Source organism: Oncorhynchus gorbuscha, linkage group LG06 (genome assembly GCF_021184085.1).
Source record: "Oncorhynchus gorbuscha isolate QuinsamMale2020 ecotype Even-year linkage group LG06, OgorEven_v1.0, whole genome shotgun sequence".
In the NCBI taxonomy this organism is placed as follows: domain Eukaryota; kingdom Metazoa; phylum Chordata; class Actinopteri; order Salmoniformes; family Salmonidae; genus Oncorhynchus; species Oncorhynchus gorbuscha.
The window spans coordinates 102457312-102478024 of record NC_060178.1 but is presented as its reverse complement, the minus strand read 5'-3'; the positions used below and the strand labels follow the sequence as shown (position 1 = coordinate 102478024).

Genomic DNA, 20713 nt, shown 5'->3' with positions numbered 1-20713 from the left:
TCAATTGATCCATTTTAGGTAATAAGCTTCTAGTGTTAATGTGCAGAAAGCCCAGTATTTAACTAGTTAAAGGCTGATTTGTAATTCATATATACTGTTACGGATACAGTTATCCTGTGTGTGTGTGTATCCTGTGTGTGTGTTTCTTTTCTCTCCTTCTCCCCTCACAGGTGAAAACCATCACTCCCCAATCAGTCAACAATCAATCATCAATCAGAAGACACACCTCCTCCTATTTCCTGACCTATCACAGTTCCTTCCCCATGGTTTAAAAACCCCATTTGTTTGTTCTACAGCTCAGCTCAGCTCAATCTCTCTGTAAATGCCATGTCTGTAGGTCTCTGTGTTTCACTCTCGCTTTATGTCTTAACCTCTCTTTTGTTTAAGCACCTCATAGCACTTTCTCATCACCTGTGAGTATTGTTTTTGTTTATGGTGTTTGTTTGATTGCTGGTGGGAAAAGGGGGAAACCAAGACAAGTCGCCCATGGGCATACACTACCCGTAGGTGAACTTTGTTAAATACACTAGTTAGAACTGGGCGGACCACCCACTGTATTTTTGGTTAGTTAGCTGTTGTTAAAGTAGGCTAGTCTAGCTTAGGGGTGTGTTTTTGTATATTTATTGTTTCTTTCCTTGGGTCCAGCTCAGCCCCTTTTCCTGTTCCCCCCCATTACCGTGTGTTTATAAATAAACCTAGAGTTTGACGGTAGATTCTGTTGTCGTGGTTATTTCGTGCACACTTTTACTTTGTCACAATAATAATTTGCATGAGTTATGTTACGGGTCTCATTACCATCCCCCTAGACTGTCGGGCCAAAAGGGATTCGTAACATATACAGAAATAGAATTTACAGTACATCACACTTCCTATGCATAATGCAAATACTTTAGAACTGCTTAATCTCAATATCTAATTTCCTTATCAATCTGCATTGATCTGATAAATACAGGATAGGTGTAGTATTTCATCAAATGAGAGACTTAATTTCAACCGGTACAAATTGTGAAACACTTTATTGAAAGAAGTTCATTATCCAAGTGTTATAAATACATGCATTATAAATATTATAATTGTAATTGTATATTAAATTATAAATACAAGTTCAATCTTTACTTCAATGCACATCTGTTGTACATTATAAAAACAGAGGAAGAAAGAGGTGGCTAGAGGTGTAAAAGACAAAGGGAAGAACACAGAAGCAGGGAAGACAGCATATGATTAATGAATCAGTGCTACCCTAATATTCTCTCAGTTCATCACAATTACATAGTGTCTGTAGAGGTGTCTCCTTATCAGCCTTGGGCCCCCAGTCGGCCCGAAGGTTATCTTATTAAGAGGGGGTGAGGTGCCGATGATGGGACTGGGGGTTGGCATCCTCTCTCACATCAAAACATACCTGCAGACGAGAGACAGAGAGAGAGCATGTTTTTTTATTCGAACACTGTCAGTCATAATCATCAGGAGGTGAAATGCAAAACTGACCTTGGATCATTAACTCTGGGACTACTGCATCTCGATTTTAAAGTAAAGCATCTCTTTAATAATACTTCCTGTTGACCTGACCAAGTGACCTCTCACCTCTGATCATGCTGTGCCCTCTATGTAGCCAGTTCAGATGCGGGAGGGGTTCACCAACACAGCTGATATAACCTAGAGGATTTAGGGAGAAGGGGAGAGAGGGATGAAGTGAAGTAGAGATTTATTGAGAAAATAAGGAAGTTAGTGTTCAACAGGAATCCGTTTGTGTGTCCTCACCTGGTGTCCACACTAAGTGGCTGCAGAGTACTCTATGCTGAAAAACATGAACAGACACACAAGGACAAACAATATAGCGTAGTTATAGAAATGATGAAGTGTCTTACTATTCTCCATGGTTGGCCCTCTTGCTTATTCTTTGAAGGTGTAAGGAGCCACAGTTATACACCTGAACCTGCTTACTGCACAACACAATCCATCAATCAGATTGATGCATGAGTTTGTCGGCGTGGGTTACAGGGTGTCTAATTGTTCTACATTTTTTCAATATGGGTGGCTTAAAATAGATTTGTTTTTGTACAGACATTACACCCTTACCTAAACAGCACCCTCGCCTGAGAAGTAGAAGTCAAAGGGAGAGAAACAATTGAATAACTGCAGTTGATATAGCTAAGTAAATGGAAGAATACTCTTATTGTAATGTGAATGACTCTTTAAAAGAGCCTTTGGTCGTGCATAGTGTAGTCTATGGTGTTGCTAGGGAACAGAACCCTCTTCAAAGAAGTAGGAGGTGAAGATCTCCCACACTCAGATTGCGTCTTACTGCGTTGTTGGACCCCATCGTTGAAACATCCTACAGAGCACTAGACTTCTCCTCTGGCACACGCCGGGAGCTACAGATCCCCTCCTGGTCCTCGTCTCCATCATCAAGATATGAAGGACACAGGTAGCCTTCACATGCCTGAATTCCTCCAGGAGGCAGTCCCAGATGGCCCTGGTCACCCAACCTTGCAGTGCCCTACACGGTAACTGTTGGAAATAATTTGGAAAAAATCTACAGTTACAAGGTATCTGTAGCAATATGGAAGATAATGTCCTTATTTGACATTCACATCACCAGGTAACAGTGGATTACTAAAATATAATATCCTTATAACAAATAATGATCAAATTGGATTGATAGATGCATGTGCACACATGTGCATGTGTAGCACGTGACAATAACAGGATCATATCAAGGATAGCATCACAAATGAATACATAAATACAACTTGAGGCTTGATGAAGAGTGAATCGTTTGCAAAAACAAAAATGTGCACCCACTTTGAGTCCCCAGGACCAGGACTGAGAGCCACTGCTCTTCATTGGGACCTCTTCATCTATAGAAAGGCTTTCACAGCTCTATCTGAGGACAGAAAACCTCACAAGAATCAGACTTATGTTACTATTATCTCTATCACATCTGCCTCTGCCACACCCCCTAGTGGTCAACCGGTGTCTGCTTGACCCTCAGCCATTCCCCCAGCACACTCTCTCTCCATCTCCCCCTCCCTTTCTGTTTGTGTGTGGTTGGAGACAGGTGTGCTGGAGTCAGAGCAGATCCCTACCAGCTGCAACTCGTTCCATTATCAAGACCTCTACAAATACTCAGTTCTGCCACCTCCACTCTGCCAGATCGTAATCTCTGCTCAGTCAGTTTATGCTTCTAGCCATTATTATTATTCAAGATCCTGTTACCCTGCTGTACCCTTTTCCCTGCTTTATTCTGTTTATCCTCTCATTGCAGTTTTGCCGCTCTGGCTCCTGTTTCACATCTCGCTACACTGTTCTGGACTCACCACACCACCACTCCATTGGATTCCCCCCGAACCTGTTTACCCTGTCCCAACCCATCACACTCCAACCTCAGCCTCCACATCTGGTTTCCTACAACTCATCCAAGCTTCCCCAGATCGGCACTCCATATCTCCCTGTGTTACAATAAATACCTTGGTTCATTCATCTCTGTTTCCTCATCTGAGTCTGCTCTTGGGTTCCCCTGTGCTGCTCCGCTTAACCATCTCCGTCCTCACTTCTAGGGACTGAAACTACACAAGTACATGCCCTATCCAGAATAGCCTACTCTCTCACTTTGACAGTTAGGGCTGCTATCCTTTCACCCCCCTCCATGGTTGTTAGCTAGTGACCTACAAATGCATTTGGAGTTTGTTTTTTACAATGATAAATACATCAAGCTAACTAGCTAATATAAAGTTAGGTAGCTGGTGATACTTAACTTAGCTAGCTATCTATACAGTATGTCAAGTTGGCTAGATAGCAAGCCAACTAGTTAGCTCATTTGAGTTAGCCTGCACTGTAGCTAGTTAGCTAATAATATTTTTTTGTTTTAATTTACATTTTTGAAATGCATTCACTTACTTGAATATGTTCTCCCAGCCATGTGGGCAATTGGAAACAAGGCAGCAAAGTTTGTTTGTCACCAGAGCGTTTTAGAGCATATTACTATTGAACTATTTACCCATTTAATAACCAGACCTTCATGCAAACTTGCTATGCTCAATTCTTAATGCACAACTGAACGTGCTGCCATATGTTGCCAGCACACCTACAAGCGAGTCACAATGGGCGGCAGGTGGCAATTTATCGCTCGCATATGCCCTGTCATTTTCACAGAAACCCTTTATGTCACACATTTTTCCAACACTATCCCTGGCTACGACTATTCCTGCTGAACTAAACACTTTATTTGTCTCATCTCATTGTTCCTTTGGAAGACCAATTTGCTCTTAAAGCTCGTAAAACTAAATGCATGCTCTTCAACCGATCGCTGCCCGCACCCGCCCACCCGACTAGCATCACTACTCTGAACGGTTCTAATTTAGAATATGTGGACAACTACAAATACCTAGGTACCTGCCTAGACTATAAACTCTCATTCCAGACTCATATTAAACATCTCTAATCCAAAATTAAATCTAGAATCAGCTTTCTATTTCGCAACAAAGCCTCTTTCACTCACGCTGTCAAACATACCCTCGTAAAACTGACCATCCTACCGATCCTCGACTTCGGCGATGTCATTTACAAAATAGCTTCCAACACTCTACTCAGCAAACTGGATGCAGTCTATCACAGTCACATCTGCTTTGTCACCAAAGCCCCATATACTACTCACCACTGCGACATGTATGCTCTCGTCGGCTGGCCCTCGTTTTATATTCGTCGCCAGACCCACTGGCATCTATAAGTCTCTGCTAGGTAAAGCTCCACCTTATCTCAGCTCACTGGTCACCATAACACCCACCCGTAGCAGCAGGTATATCTCACTTGTCATCCGCAAAGCCAAGACCTCATTGGCCTCCTTTCCTTCCAGTTCTCTGCTGCCAATGACTGGAACGAATGGCAAAAATTGCAAAAAATGCTGAAATTGGAGTCTTATATATAGTCTTATATAGAATTGGAGTCTTATATATTTCCCTCACTAACTTTAACAAACTATAGTTTTGGCAAGTCGGTTAAGACATCTACTTTGTGCATGACACAAGTCATTTTTCCAACAATTGTTTACAGACATTAATTAACGTATAATTCACTGTATCACAATTCCAGTGGGTCAGAAGTTTACATACACTAACTTGACTGTGCCTTTAAACAGCTTGGAAAATTCCAGAAAATGATGTCATGGCTTTAGATGCTAATTGACATCATTTGAGTCAATTGGAGATGTACCTATGGATGTATATCAAGGCCTACCTTCAAACTGAAAATAATTGTAGACCTTCACAAGTCTGGTTCATCCTTGGGAGCAATTTCCAAACGCCTGAAGGTACCACATTCATCTGTACAAACAATAGTACGCAAGTATAAACACCATGGGGCCACGCAGCCATCATACCGCTCAGGAAGGAGATGTGTTTTGTCTCGTAGAGATGAACATACTTTGGTGCAAAAAGTGCAAATCAATCCCAGAACAACAGCAAAGGACCTTGTGAAGATGCTGTAGGCAACAGGTACAAATGTATGTTTATCCACAGTAAAACGAGTCCTATATCGACATCACCTGAACGGCCGCTCAGCAAGAAAGAAGCCACTGCTCCATAACTGCCATAAAAAAGGCAGACTACGTTGTGCAACTGCACATGGGGACAAAGATCATACTTTTTGGAGAAATGTCCTCTGGTCTGATGAAACAAAAATTGAACTGTTTGGCCGTAATGAGCATCGTTACGTTTGGAGGAAAAAGGGGAGGCTTACAAGCCGAAGAACACCATCCCAACCGTGAAGCACGGGGGTGGCAGCATCATGTTGTGGGGGTGTTTTGCTGCAGAAGGGACTTGTGCACTTCACAAAATAGATGGCATCATGAGGTGGGGAAATTATGTGGGTATATTGAAGCAACATCTCAAGACATCAGTCAGGAAGTTAAAGCTTGGTCGCAATTTTTGTATTATTTTTTGATTCACCTTTATTTAACCAGGTAGGCCAGTTGAGAACAAGTTCTCATTTACAACTGTGACCTGGCCAAGATAAAGTAAATCAGTGTGACACAAACAACAACACAGAGTTACACATGGAATAAACAAATGTACAGTCAATAACACAATAGAAAAAGTCTATATACAGTGTGTGAAAATACCGTAAGAAGGTAAGGCCATAAATAGGCCAATAGTAGCGAAGTAATAGAGCGTCTGCTAAATGACTTAAATGTAATGTAATGTAATGTAATTACAATTTAGCAAATGAACACGAGAGTGATAGATGTGCAGATGATGATGTGCAAGTAGAAATACTGGAAATACTAGTGTGCAAATAGCAAAAAAGTTAATAAAAGCAATATGAGGTAGGTAGTTGGATGGACTATTTGCAGATGGGTTGTGTACAGCTGCAGCGATCGGGAAGCTGCACAGATAGCTGATGCTTAACAAGAAATTTGTGGAGTGGTTGAAAAATTAGTTTTAATGACTTCAACCTCGGTGTATGTAAACTTCCGACTTCAACTCTATATTAGCATTTTCCAAATAATTTCCAAATCATCAATAAGTGACTTCATTGAGTTACACAATCAATTTTTAGATACTTTTTAGATACTTCCAGGAAGTGTTCAAATTAAAAGACTCACCTTACATCAAAACCTCATCATATTGACGACATTAATAGTGAGATGTGCAATGCCATTTTGTTTCGATATTTAATGTATTTAATTAATATACGATACCTAGACATTGGCTTTTAAGGGTCAATTACTCAAACATTTAAACATAAAATGGATTTTAACAAACCAATCTTCAGGGGGCATAGTGGTGTAAAACAGCCCTTTTCCAAAAACATTTATTTGATTGAATAAAATTTAAAAAATTCAACTGTGCCCACATATTTCCCTAAAGAGTTGGTATGACCATGATTGATAGAGGAATTCTAAATTCCTTTAATGTTTTAATTGCCAAAACCAATTAGCACTCATTTCTAATTCATTAATGAGTTGTAAGTTCATTAATTATGCATGAAGTAGATCGAGACCAGTCTTAAAAGCCAGGTTAAAGAGCGTTTAATTCCAGAGAGTACTAACCCATACACAGATTTCCACAGTTTATAAACTCAAAATGACATCATCAGTTTCCCACGATAGCCCAGTTGTTTTTTTGTTTAGGTCCGGAGATGCTTTCTACTCCCCTCATAAACCAGACATTACAACCTGTCTAAAAGATACAGATTTCTCTCACCAATGGAACAAAACCCAAACATTCTTATCTTGTCTGAAAAGCTTTTTCTCCCCGTTGACCTTCCCAAGAGGCACAGACAATCAAATTAGTTCTGCTTACATTTTCAGTAACAGCTTAACCAATAACCTTTACTTTTCATATCATAACATAATAGTATTAGAATATCAATAATGTATAAATAATTATTCATCTTAACTACGATTTCCTCTAACAATGATCCACAAGCCCAATTGTTCCAAACTTTGCTTTTTTTGAGACAGCAATTACACATGTTCTGAAGGGGGAGAATTGTCCAAAACAACTAAAAACTCGAAACTGGGAAATCTCAGACTTCAGTGAGTTCAAGACAACTGGGAAAGACAACCGAGCTCCGACTGGGAAAATACATTTTGAAGTCAAGAACTCTAGCCTCTTTCTAGAGCTCTGACCTGAAGATCACTGACATCATCATGATTCAACCTTGTCTTTCACTTGAGTTCCCAGTTGTCTTGAAAGCACCATAAATCCAGAGAATGCCAGACTTTGATGGTGAAGTTTGATGCCAAAATTTGCCCAGTTTGATGCCAAAAAATGACCGCCGTGCCATCTTCCTGTTCAAATGTGCACATCCCAACAAGGTGAGCCCAAAAATGTATTGTATGCAGCATAAATAATTGAATATGCCAGGGTGATATGTGTCCTGTAGCTAAGAAAGTAATACTAAGTGTATGTTGTGTAGTAAGCTGTTAGTAGCCCATGTGCCTCACCCTAATAATTTGGTCCATTGATCGCTCTTCATTTCAGTTCTACTGTAGCCTATAAACTGTTTTAGAGAAATGTAATCATTGAATATTGTAAGCGCTTTCATTGTCCTCTCACTGTCAACTGCATTAATTTTCATCAAACATACATAACGTGTAAATATTTGTATGAACATAAGATTCAACAATGGAGACATAAACTGAACAAGTTCCACAGACATGTGACTAACAGAAACTGAATAATGTGTCCCTGATGAAAGGGGGGGTAAAAATCAAAAGTAACAGTCAGTATCTGGTGTGGCCACCAGCTGCATTAAGTACTGCAGTGCATCTCCTCCTCATGGACTGCACCAGATTTGCCGGTTATTGCTGTGAGATGTTACCCCACTCTTCCACCAAGGCACCTGCAAGTTCCCAGACATTTCTGGGGGGAATGTCCCTAGCCCTCACCCTCCGATCCAACAGGTCCAAGACGTGCTCAATGGGATTGAGATCCGGGCTCTTCGCTGGCCATGGCAGAACACTGACATTCCTGTCTTGCAGGAAATCACACACAGAACGAGCAGTACGGCTGGTGGCATTGTCATGCTGGAGGGTCATGTCAGGATGAGCCTGCAGGAAGGGTACCACATGAGGGAGGAGGATGTCTTCCCTGTAACGCACAGTGATGAGATTGTCTGCAATGACAACAAGCTCAGTCCGATGATGCTGTGACACACCACCCCAGACCATGACGGATCCTCCACCTCCAAATTGATCCCACTCCAGAGTACAAGCCTCCGTGGAATGTGAATCTGACCATCACCCCTGGCGAGACAAAACCGCGACTCGTCAGTGAAGAGCTCTTTTTGCCAGTCATGTCTGGTCCAGCGACAGTGGGTTTGTGCCCATAGGCAACGTTGTTGCCGGTGATGTCTGGTGAGGACCTGCCTTACTACAACAGGTCTACAAGCCCTCAGTCCAGCCTCTCTCAACCTATTGTGGACAATATGAGCACTGATGGAGGGATTGTGCATTCCTGGTGTAACTCAGGCAGTTATTGTTGCCATCCTGTACCTGTCCCGCAGGTGTGATGTTTGGATGTACCAGTCCTGTGTAGGTGTTGTTACATGTGGTCTGCCACTGCGAGGATTATCAGCTGTCCATCCTGTCTCCCTGTACCGCTGTCTTTGGCATCTCACAGTGCGTACATTGCAATTTATTGCCCTGGCCACATCTGCAGTCCTCATGTCTCCTTGCAGTGTGCCTAAGGCACGTTCATCTAGATGACCAGGGACCCTGGGCATCTTTCTTTTGTTGTTTTTCAGAGTCAGTAAAAAGGCCTCTTTAGTGTCCTAAGTTTTCATAACTGTGACCTTAATTGCCCACCATCTGTAAGCTGTTAGTGTCTTAACGACCATTCCACAGGTGCTTGTTCATTAATTGTTTATGGTTCATTGCAGTGTTTTTTTTGCTGAGTTTATATTATTTTTTACATTGTTTGCAAACTGATGTGACACGTATTAATGGTAAAAAATAACATGCAAAACAGGCAAGCCCCAAAAATGTGGGGCCCTGTAACAAGTACACTGAGTATAGAGTGAGTGTTTTAATAAATTAACAAAATAAACACAAACACACCTACATGAAACAGAGTCAAAATTACCTGAGGAAAGAACCAAGGGGAGTGACCGATATAGGGAAGATAATCAAGGAGGTGATGGAGTCCAGGTGAGTGTCATGAGGCGCTGGTGCGCTTGACGATGGTGACAGGTGTGCGGGATAATCAGCAGCCTGACGACCTAGAGGCCAGAGAGGGAGTATACGTGACAGTACCCCCTCCTCGACACCGATAAAGGGGATGAACCCGGGGACCAGGAGCCGACTGGTCTCATCGTCTGAAGTGCGGGAACCTGTCGAGCCGGCTGGGGCGTGGGAACCTGACAGACCGGCTGAGGCGCGGGAGCCTGGCAATCCAGCAGAGGCATGAAAGCCAGACGAGCCGGCTAAGACAGGGGAAACTGGCGATCCGCCTGAGGCATGAAAGCCCGACAAGCCAGCTGAGGCAGGGGAGCCTGGCGAGCCGGCTAAGACAGGGGAAACTGGCGATCCGCCTGAGGCATGAAAGCCCGACAAGCCAGCTGAGGCAGGGGAGCCTGGCGAAGCCGGCTGAGGCAGGGGAGCCTGGCGAGCCGGCGGAGACAGGGGGAACCTGGTGATCTGGCTGAGGCACGACGTCATTTACACTGTCACAAAAAAACACTGATGCTTCCCTTATGTGAGGTGTTATTCTGTAACGAGTGCCCTGAGAGTCAGATAGCAAGTACAGGCAGTGTTTTAATAAATAAACACAAACAACGCACCGACATGGAAAAGAGTCAATAACACCTGGGGAAAGAACAAAGGCGAGTGACAGATATAGGGCAGATAATCAAGTAGGTGAGTCCAGGTGAGTGTCATGAGGCGCTGCTGTGCTTGACGATGGTGACAGGTGTACGGGATAATCAGCATTCTGATGACCTAGAGGCCGGAGAGGGAGTATACGTGACAGGCTCCAAGCAGATGGGGCTCTGCACAACATGCCCTGATTGACGGGACGCCACTGAGAGGCGCTATGAATGCAAGGACCACCCAGTTTAATATTTTGAAGTTATAGGCTTCATTATTACTTTACTGAGACTCAAACAACAAAAATATTTGCAATGGTTCACAAAAAAAATATTTTAAAACATAAGATTGTTTTATTGACTTGAACAATAAATATACCGATGAACTGTACAATACATACAAAACTCAGTGAGGTCTCTTGATGCATTGCATTCTAGAATCTCTTCTAAAAAACATCAAAAATATTACTCAAACGATTTCCTGTTCAAAACAACTTTCCTTACCAGCTCACTGTTATCACTTCTGTCTGTGTGTTTAAACAGGGGAATGTAACCAGAAACTAGTTTTTGTTAAAACTCGTTTAATGTTAAAACTAAATATACTGTAGCACTGTAAACAAAATCAAAATGGATGGAGGCTACAGCCCTAATACTGGCCAGCAATATCAGCATTCAACAAATCAATCAGTATCACATATTAATGATCATCTGAATGAATGGGTGGATATTCCCAAGACCTGCCATTGGGTGGATTATCCCAAAACCTCATTCATTGGGTGGATTTCCCCAAGACCTCAGTCATTGGGTGGATTTTCCCAAGAGCTCAGTCATTGGGTGGATTTTCCCAAGACCTCAGTCATTGGGTGGATTTTCCCAAGACCTCAGTCATTGGGTGGATTTTCCCAAGACCTCAGTCATTGGGTGGATTTCCCCAAGACCTCAGTCATTGCTCTACTTGACAGATTTGTCATTGTTGACGTTACACAGGATGTTTTTAGCACCACTCTGCCAAGCCAGAAGATTCTCACTAGGGGACTTGCCTTCCTGCATGGGAAAAAACACAAACATTCAAATTAACTAAGCATTTGTAAAATAGATCACCTTACCGTATCAAACATAAATATTCAAATGCACTGTAGGGGGTGCTATGCTCATACAATAGCCACTAATAATCATACCAATCCGGAATATACTGAATGAATGTGAAAAGATGAGAATTGGATGATTAGGAAGTACTAACGCTGTTCTTCGTTTTAAGACTGGCTCCATACATCATCAGCAGCCTGATCATTTTGAATCGGTTTATCCTCACAGCATCGTGCATGGGTGTGTCTCCATCCTGGTTAAAAATAGTTAATAGCAACACAACAGCAACACAACCATATTACATGGGTGTGTCTCCATCCTGGTTAAAAATAGTTAATAGCAACACAACAGCAACACAACCATATTACATGGGTGTGTCTCCATCCTGGTTAAAAATAGTTAATAGCAACACAACAGCAACACAACCATATTACATGGGTGTGTCTCCATCCTGGTTAAAAATAGTTAATAGCAACACAACAGCAACACAACCATATTACATGGGTGTGTCTCCATCCAAATCAAATCAAATCAAATCAAATCAAATTTTATTTGTCACATACACATGGTTAGCAGATGTTAATGCGAGTGTAGCGAAATGCTTGTGCTTCTAGTTCCGACAATGCAGTGATAACCAACAAGTAATCTAACTAACAATTCCAAAACTACTGTCTTATACACAGTGTAAGGGGATAAGGAACATGTACATAAGGATATATGAATGAGTGATGGTACAGAGCAGCATACAGTAGATGGTATCGAGTACAGTATATACATATGAGATGAGTATGTAGACAAAGTAAACAAAGTGGCATAGTTAAAGTGGCTAGTGATACATGTGTTACATAAGGATGCAGTCGATGTTGTAGAGTACAGTATATACATATGTATATGAGATGAATAATGTAGGGTAAGTAACATTATATAAGGTAGCATTGTTTAAAGTGGCTAGTGATATATTTACATCATTTCCCATCAATTCCCATTATTAAAATGGCTGGAGTTGGGTCAGTGTCAATGACAGTGTGTTGGCAGCAGCCACTCAATGTTAGTGGTGGCTATTTAACAGTCTGATGGCCTTGAGATAGAAGCTGTTTTTCAGTCTCTCGGTCCCAGCTTTGATGCACCTGTACTGACCTCGCCTTCTGGATGATAGCGGGGTGAACAGGCAGTGGTTCGGGTGGTTGATGTCCTTGATGATCTTTATGGCCTTCCTGTAACAACGGGTGGTGTAGGTGTCCTGGAGGGCAGGTAGTTTGCCCCGGTGATGCGTTGTGCAGTCCTCACTACCCTCTGAGAGCCTTACGGTTGAGGGCGGAGCAGTTGCCGTACCAGGCGGTGATACAGCCCGCCAGGATGCTCCGATTGTGCATCTGTAGAAGTTTGTGAGTGCTTTTGGTGACAAGCCGAATTTCTTCAGCCTCCTGAGGTTGAATAGGCGCTGCTCCTTCTTCACGACGCTGTCAGTGTGAGTGGACCAATTCAGTTTGTCTGTGATGTGTATGCCGAGGAACTTAAAACTAGCTACCCTCTCCACTACTGTTCCATCGATGTGGATAGGGGGTGTTCCCTCTGCTGTTTCCTGAAGTCCACAATCATCTCCTTAGTTTTGTTGACGTTGAGTGTGAGGTTATTTTCCTGACACCACAAAGGGCCCTCACCTCCTCCCTGTAGGCCGTCAGTCGTTGTTGGTAATCAAGCCTACCACTGTTGTGTCGTCCGCAAACTTGATGATTGAGTTGGAGGCGTGCGTGGCCACGCAGTCGTGGGTGAACAGGGAGTACAGGAGAGGGCTCAGAACGCACCCTTGTGGGGCCCCGTGTTGAGGATCAGCGGGGAGGAGATGTTGTTGCCTACCCTCACCACCTGGGGGCGGCCCGTCAGGAAGTCCAGTACCCAGTTGCACAGGGCGGGTCGAGACCCAGGGTCTCGAGCTTGATGACGAGCTTGGAGGGTACTATGGTGTTGAATGCCGAGCTGTAGTCGATGAACAGCATTCTCACATAGGTATTCCTCTTGTCCAGGTGGGTTAGGGCAGTGTGCAGTGTGGTTGAGATTGCATCGTCTGTGGACCTATTTGGGCGGTAAGCAAATTGGAGTGGGTCTAGGGTGTCAGGTAGGGTGGAGGTGATATGGTCCTTGACTAGTCTCTCAAAGCACTTCATGATGACGGAAGTGAGTGCTACGGGGCGGTAGTCGTTTAGCTCAGTTACCTTGGCTTTCTTGGGAACAGGAACAATGGTGGCCCTCTTGAAGCATGTGGGAACAGCAGACTGGTATAGGGATTGATTGAATATGTCCGTAAACACACCGGCCAGCTGGTCTGCGCATGCTCGGAGGGCGCGGCTGGGGATGCCGTCTGGGCCTGCAGCCTTGCGAGGGTTAACACGTTTAAATGTCTTAATCACCTCGGCTGCAGTGAAGGAGAGACTGCATGTTTCCGTTGCAGGCCGTGTCAGTGGCACTGTATTGTCCTCAAAGCGGGCAAAAAAGTTATTTAGTCTGCCTGGGAGCAAGACATCCTGGTCCGTGACTGGGCTGGATTTCATCTTGTAGTCTGTGATTGATCCTGGTTAAAAATAGTTAATAGCAACACAACCCTATTACATGGGTGTGTCTCCATCCTGGTTAAAAATAGTTAATAGCAACACAACCCTATTACATGGGTGTGTCTCCATCCTGGTTAAAAATAGTTAATAGCAACAGAACCCTATTACATGGGTGTGTCTCAATCCTGGTTAAAAATAGTTAATAGCAACACAACCATATTACATGGGTGTGTCTCCATCCTGGTTAAAAATAGTTAATAGCAACACAACCCTATTACATGGGTGTGTCTCCATCCTGGTTAAAAATAGTTAATAGCAACACAACCATATTACAAGAAGTGCAATGGTGGGTTTCTGAAGCCGTACTGAGATGATTGTATTTTGTCATATTAGGGTTTGAATGTCTTACTCTGTCTTTAGCGTTGACATCTGCTCCACAATGGATGAGGTGCTCAGCTAATTCATAATGTCCAGTCCTCACTGCCACGTGGAGAGGAGTGCTGCGCAGCTGAGAGACACCAGAGAGGGGGGAGTCAGACCACAAAGCATCCATATACTGTGCAGCTGAGAGAACCCAGAAAGGGGGGTAGAGAGTCAGACCACAAAGCATCCATATACTGTGCAGCTGAGAGAACCCAGAGAGGGGGGTAGAGAGTCAGACCACAAAGCATCCATATACTGTGCAGCTGAGAGAACCCAGAGAGGGGGGGACCACAAAGCATCCATATACTGTGCAGCTGAGAGAACCCAGAGAGGGGGGTAGAGAGTCAGACCACAAAGCATCCATATACTGTGCAGCTGAGAGAACCCAGAGAGGGGGGTAGAGAGTCAGACCACAAAGCATCCATATACTGTGCAGCTGAGAGAACCCAGAGAGGGGGGTAGAGAGTCAGACCACAAAGCATCCATATACTGTGCAGCTGAGAGAACCCAGAGAGGGGGGGGGGTAGAGAGTCAGACCACAAAGCATCCATATACTGTGCAGCTGAGAGAACCCAGAGAGGGGGGGGTAGAGAGTCAGCCCACAAAGCATCCATATACTGTGCAGCTGAGAGAACCCAGAGAGGGGGGGTAGAGAGTCAGACCACAAAGCATCCATATACTGTGCAGCTGAGAGAACCCAGAGAGGGGGGGTAGAGAGTCAGACCACAAAGCATCCATATACTGTGCAGCTGAGAGAACCCAGAGAGGGGGGGGTAGAGAGTCAGACCACAAAGCATCCATATACTGTGCAGCTGAGAGAACCCAGAGAGGGGGGTAGAGAGTCAGACCACAAAGCATCCATATACTGTGCAGCTGAGAGAACCCAGAGAGGGGGGGGTAGAGAGTCAGACCACAAAGCATCCATATACTGTGCAGCTGAGAGAACCCAGAGAGGGGGGGTAGAGAGTCAGACCACAAAGCATCCATATACTGTGCAGCTGAGAGAACCCAGAGGGGGGGGGGACCACAAAGCATCCATATACTGTGCAGCTGAGAGAACCCAGAGAGGGGGGGGTAGAGAGTCAGACCACAAAGCATCCATATACTGTGCAGCTGAGAGAACCCAGAGAGGGGGGGGTAGAGAGTCAGACCAACTGTGCAGCTGAGAGAACCCAGAGAGGGGGGTAGAGAGTCAGACCACAAAGCATCCATATACTGTGCAGCTGAGAGAACCCAGAGAGAGGGGGGTAGAGAGTCAGACCACAAAGCATCCATATACTGTGCAGCTGAGAGAACCCAGAGAGGGGGGTAGAGAGTCAGACCACAAAGCATCCATATACTGTGCAGCTGAGAGAACCCAGAGAGGGGGTAGAGAGTCAGACCACAAAGCATCCATATACTGTGCAGCTGAGAGAACCCAGAGAGGGGGGTAGAGAGTCAGACCACAAAGCATCCATATACTGTGCAGCTGAGAGAACCCAGAGAGGGGGGGGGTAGAGAGTCAGACCACAAAGCATCCATATACTGTGCAGCTGAGAGAACCCAGAGAGGGGGGGTAGAGAGTCAGACCACAAAGCATCCATATACTGTGCAGCTGAGAGAACCCAGAGAGGGGGGTAGAGAGTCAGACCACAAAGCATCCATATACTGTGCAGCTGAGAGAACCCAGAGAGGGGGGGGTAGAGAGTCAGACCAACTGTGCAGCTGAGAGAACCCAGAGAGGGGGGTAGAGAGTCAGACCACAAAGCATCCATATACTGTGCAGCTGAGAGAACCCAGAGAGGGGGTAGAGAGTCAGACCACAAAGCATCCATATACTGTGCAGCTGAGAGAACCCAGAGAGGGGGGGTAGAGAGTCAGACCACAAAGCATCCATATACTGTGCAGCTGAGAGAACCCAGAGAGGGGGGGTAGAGAGTCAGACCACAAAGCATCCATATACTGTGCAGCTGAGAGAACCCAGAGAGGGGGGTAGAGAGTCAGACCAACTGTGCAGCTGAGAGAACCCAGAGAGGGGGGGGTAGAGAGTCAGACCACAAAGCATCCATATACTGTGCAGCTGAGAGAACCCAGAGAGGGGGGTAGAGAGTCAGACCACAAAGCATCCATATACTGCGCAGCTGAGAGAACCCAGAGGGGGGGTAGAGAGTCAGACCACAAAGCATCCATATACTGCGCAGCTGAGAGAACCCAGAGAGGGGGGTAGAGAGTCAGACCACAAAGCATCCATATACTGTGCAGCTGAGAGAACCCAGAGAGGGGGGGGTAGAGAGTCAGACCACAAAGCATCCATATACTGTGCAGCTGAGAGAACCCAGAGAGAGGGGGGGTAGAGAGTCAGACCACAAAGCATCCATATACTGTGCAGCTGAGAGAACCCAGAGAGAGGGGGGGTAGAGAGTCAGACCACAAAGCATCCATATACTGCGCAGCTGAGAGAACCCAGAGAGGGGGGGGGACCACAAAGCATATACACTCTTTACATTGCTCTGTATATATATATAGAGGAAAACTCCATATGTTTCTAATGTTAGGCATCACAAATGGAGTTTAAGGGCTCTCTATCTCAATGATGTACCTTGTCTCTGGAGTTGAACCTCCCTCCTTCGTTGAGTAGCAGCTCCAGAGTAGGCAGGCTGCTTCCCCTGCAGGCCCAGTGTACTGCTGTGGCGTCCAACTGGAGGGAGTGGGACATAAAGAGTTAGGATGATGACAGTTCCCATCCATTCCGAACCATTTCCCATGTATACAAATAGAGCTCTGTTGAGTGAGTGTAACAGAGAGAGAACTTACTCTATCTTTCTTTCAGAGAGAGTACAGAGCCTCCAGCAGTCTCTTCACAGCCTCCACATGGCCCTTAGATGAGGCTTTGTGTAGCGCTGTCCTTAGGAACTGTAAAAGAGAGGGAGGGCAGACCGGATTGGCACATTCATTTGGCTGCCTGTTACGTGTCCTATGGCATCGTGAGACTAGGGATATATTGGCCCTCGGCTGCCTGTTACGTGTCCTATGGCATCGTGAGACTAGGACTATATTGGCCCTCGGCTGCCTGTTACGTGTCCTATGGCATCGTGAGACTAGGACTATATTGGCCCTCGGCTGCCTGTTACGTGTCCTATGGCATCGTGAGACTAGGACTATATTGGCCCTCGGCTGCCTGTTACGTGTCCTATGGCATCGTGAGACTAGGGATATATTGGCCCTCGGCTGCCTGTTACGTGTCCTATGGCATCGTGAGACTAGGACTATATTGGCCCTCGGCTGCCTGTTACGTGTCCTATGGCATCGAGAGACTAGGGATATATTGGCCCTCGGCTGCCTGTTACGTGTCCTATGGCATCGTGAGACTAGGACTATATTGGCCCTCGGCTGCCTGTTACGTGTCCTATGGCATCGTGAGACTAGGACTATATTGGCTCTCGGCTGCCTGTAATTCAATATTTAGTATCTCAATCAATGTAGCTTCTGGCATGTCAAAACACTGACTGAGATGGCAGTCGATGTGTCATCATAAGAGAGACGTGATGCAGTACTCACATGATCACTGACGTTGGGGTCACCTCCATCTGACAGGTACTTCTCAATCACAAGCAACGTATTCTCCATTGCTGCTTTCAGGAACGTGTCTTCATCCACTGTGTCGGGCTGTGTGACAACAAAAAGAGACTTGTTACATTAGCTTAGTGTAGTTTGACTCCTCCTGAGTGTTGTTCTCATTCTCCTCTGGGATGAAGTCTTTGTGTGACCTCCGGGCATCCTGGTTCTCCTGGTTGACGGCTGCCTCGTACAGACCCTTTGAAAACGCCCCTGACAGGTGCTCGCCTGCCCCCTTCCCCTCACACCTCTTACCAGTGACCTGGGAGAGAAAACAGATTGGAGATGAGATGACCATCCTCCTAAGCACTACTTTCTATTCCAAGAGAGGAAAAGGCAGAATGGAGGTCAGGTAGCCATTCACACAAAAGCCTTCCCTTTGTGAGATGTTTCGGTCTTAATCAAGGGCCAAAGAAGGATGGATGTTGCTAATAGAGCAGTGTCCAACCCATTTAGAGACTAATCAAAGTGAACCCTGTTAGGTGACCAACTGATGGATTCTTTTGTACCAAATGAAAACCATCACTTTTTGTTAATTGTAGGATCTTAATTAGAGCCAGTTTGCTACAGCGTGAAAATAATCCTGCAGCAACAGGAAATGTGCATTATAATTCATGGACATTTCTGTAGGGGTTGATACATTTTTCATGAAGGACAATTGGAAATTAACAACTCCAGAAGCCTTTTTAAACCTCAAAACCACCAACATATTAAATGTGTTTTATTTGACTGTATTATTTAATTCCTAGTCATCCTCTCATCTCTTTGTCAGACAGCACAGTAAAATAAGGCATACATACTTCTATGACTGCTGAATACCAACTATCAATCACTTAGATCTTGTATTTTCAGGTAGAGATACATCGAGAAGCAACTGCTCTTGATGCGTTGTTCTGTCTCCTTTACAGGCATAAAATAAACACAGGCTGGACAAGTAGGCGTGCAATGGATTATATATTTGAATAAGAATGTGTTCTTAACTGGCTTGCCTAGTTAAATCAAAACAAATAAATACATGTGTTTAATTACCATGTTTTCTGCACTGTTGAATGTTGCCTGTTGGAAACTACAACTCTACTACATCGCACAGTTTATCTGAACAACAACAAAAATATGCAATGTGTGCATTAAGAGAGACGACTCCTTGGATTCCAATTCGGCCTTATATACCCGTTTTAGCCGAGAAAGAAACCTTTCACAAACTTATCTCAGAATGTAATGACACTCTCCTAAATGTCACAAGCCTACCAAACAGAGACAGATACTATCAGTAACAACATCCAGACAGACCAAACCCAGAGGAAATCATCGATTTGTTGCCTAACTGATGCAGAGTGCATCATCGTGACACGCGAGAAACAACCTACCAGCTTTTCAACGCTCTTCAGTCCCATATCTAGTCTGTCTGTGTGGTGAGAAGTAGTCCAGTGGCTCAACTTCCAAAGTGGTCAGTGTCAATTCTGTTCTGAGTGAGGCTGAGATCCATCATCTTTTATATAGCTTACGCGCTTGGTATTGGTACCTCTAAAAACAGAAGTGAGGTCATGTTTCCCGCTATTCAAGTGGCACCCCTTACCAGCCCGGGACATGGTGTCGGTTTCCACTAGTTACCACAGCAACAACGTCAAAATAGGCTATATTGGGGGAAAATGTATGAAAACTAAAATGAGCTTTTTGGTCTTAATTTAAGACCAGGGTTTGGCATACGGTTAGGAATGTGGTTGAGGCTAGGGTTAGGTTTCAAATAAGATTTTAAGAAGTGAAATGCAGAAATAGTTTTTTAAATTTTTACTTTGTGGCTATGGTAGCTAGTGACGACCCAAGGTGTCTAGTCAATCGTCCAGCCTGGCATGCGCTGATGTCACCATTGGCGGCGTGTAAGAAAATCATTCCTAAACTGCTGGACCCCTTTAATCATTCGCACTCTCCTCATATATAAGACGAGATCGCATAATGCCTGCCAAATGCGTAGTCAGATTTACCGGGCGGCGGGTGACAATGCGGCTCAGCTATGTGCTTCCGTTTGTGATACCCACTTGCGTTTGCCAGGAAGAGCTGAGCTGATTATTTCCAGTTTGATATGCACGAGGTCATACGGTAAAAAAAAGTACACGAAGAGAGGTCCTTAACGCATATATGCCATTTTAATACAAAACGAAAACTGCCACAAAAATACATCGAACCAAATTGTATTTGTCATCAGTTGACCTTAACTGTGAAATGTTTACTCACAAGCCCAACAAAGCAGTTCAAGAAAGTATTTACAAAATAAACGAAAGTAAAATATATATGTATGTATATATATATACAAAAAGTAACACAATAAAATGACATAACAATAAAGAGGCTAGGGAGTCAATGTGTGGGGGTACAGGTTAACAAAGGTCATTTGTAAAGTGACTGTATAAATAATAAAGAGTGAGTAGCAGCAGTGTAAAAACAAAGGTCATTATGCAGTCTTATGGCTTGGGGATGGAAGATGTTATGGAGCCTTTTGGTCCTAGACTTGGTGCTCTGGTATTGCTTTCCGTGTGGTAGCAGAGAGAACAGTTTATGACTTGGGTGACTGGAGTCTTTGACAATTTTTTGGGCCTTCCACTGACAGCGCCTAGTATATAGGTCCTGGATGTCAGGAAGCATGGCCCCAGTGACGTACTGGGCAGTACACACTACCCTCTGTAGAGCCTTACGGTCAGATGCCAGGCAGTTGCCATACCAGGTGTGAAGGAACCGGTCAGGACACTGAGGGGCCCACG

At 44.4% G+C, this 20713-nt stretch overlaps 1 long non-coding RNA gene and 1 pseudogene across 1 annotated transcript; both read right to left on the bottom strand.

Moving 5' to 3' along the window:
* Positions 1 to 1024: 1024 nt before the first annotated feature.
* Positions 1025 to 4703, bottom strand: LOC124037335. The gene is made up of 5 exons (XR_006839162.1): positions 4655 to 4703; positions 2803 to 2884; positions 1759 to 2508; positions 1582 to 1653; positions 1025 to 1399 (listed from the first exon to the last, which is right to left on the bottom strand). It is a non-coding gene; the product is annotated as an uncharacterized LOC124037335 (long non-coding RNA).
* A 5936-nt stretch (positions 4704 to 10639) lies between these two features.
* Positions 10640 to 19967, bottom strand: LOC124037334 (annotated as a pseudogene).
* Positions 19968 to 20713: the final 746 nt, after the last annotated feature.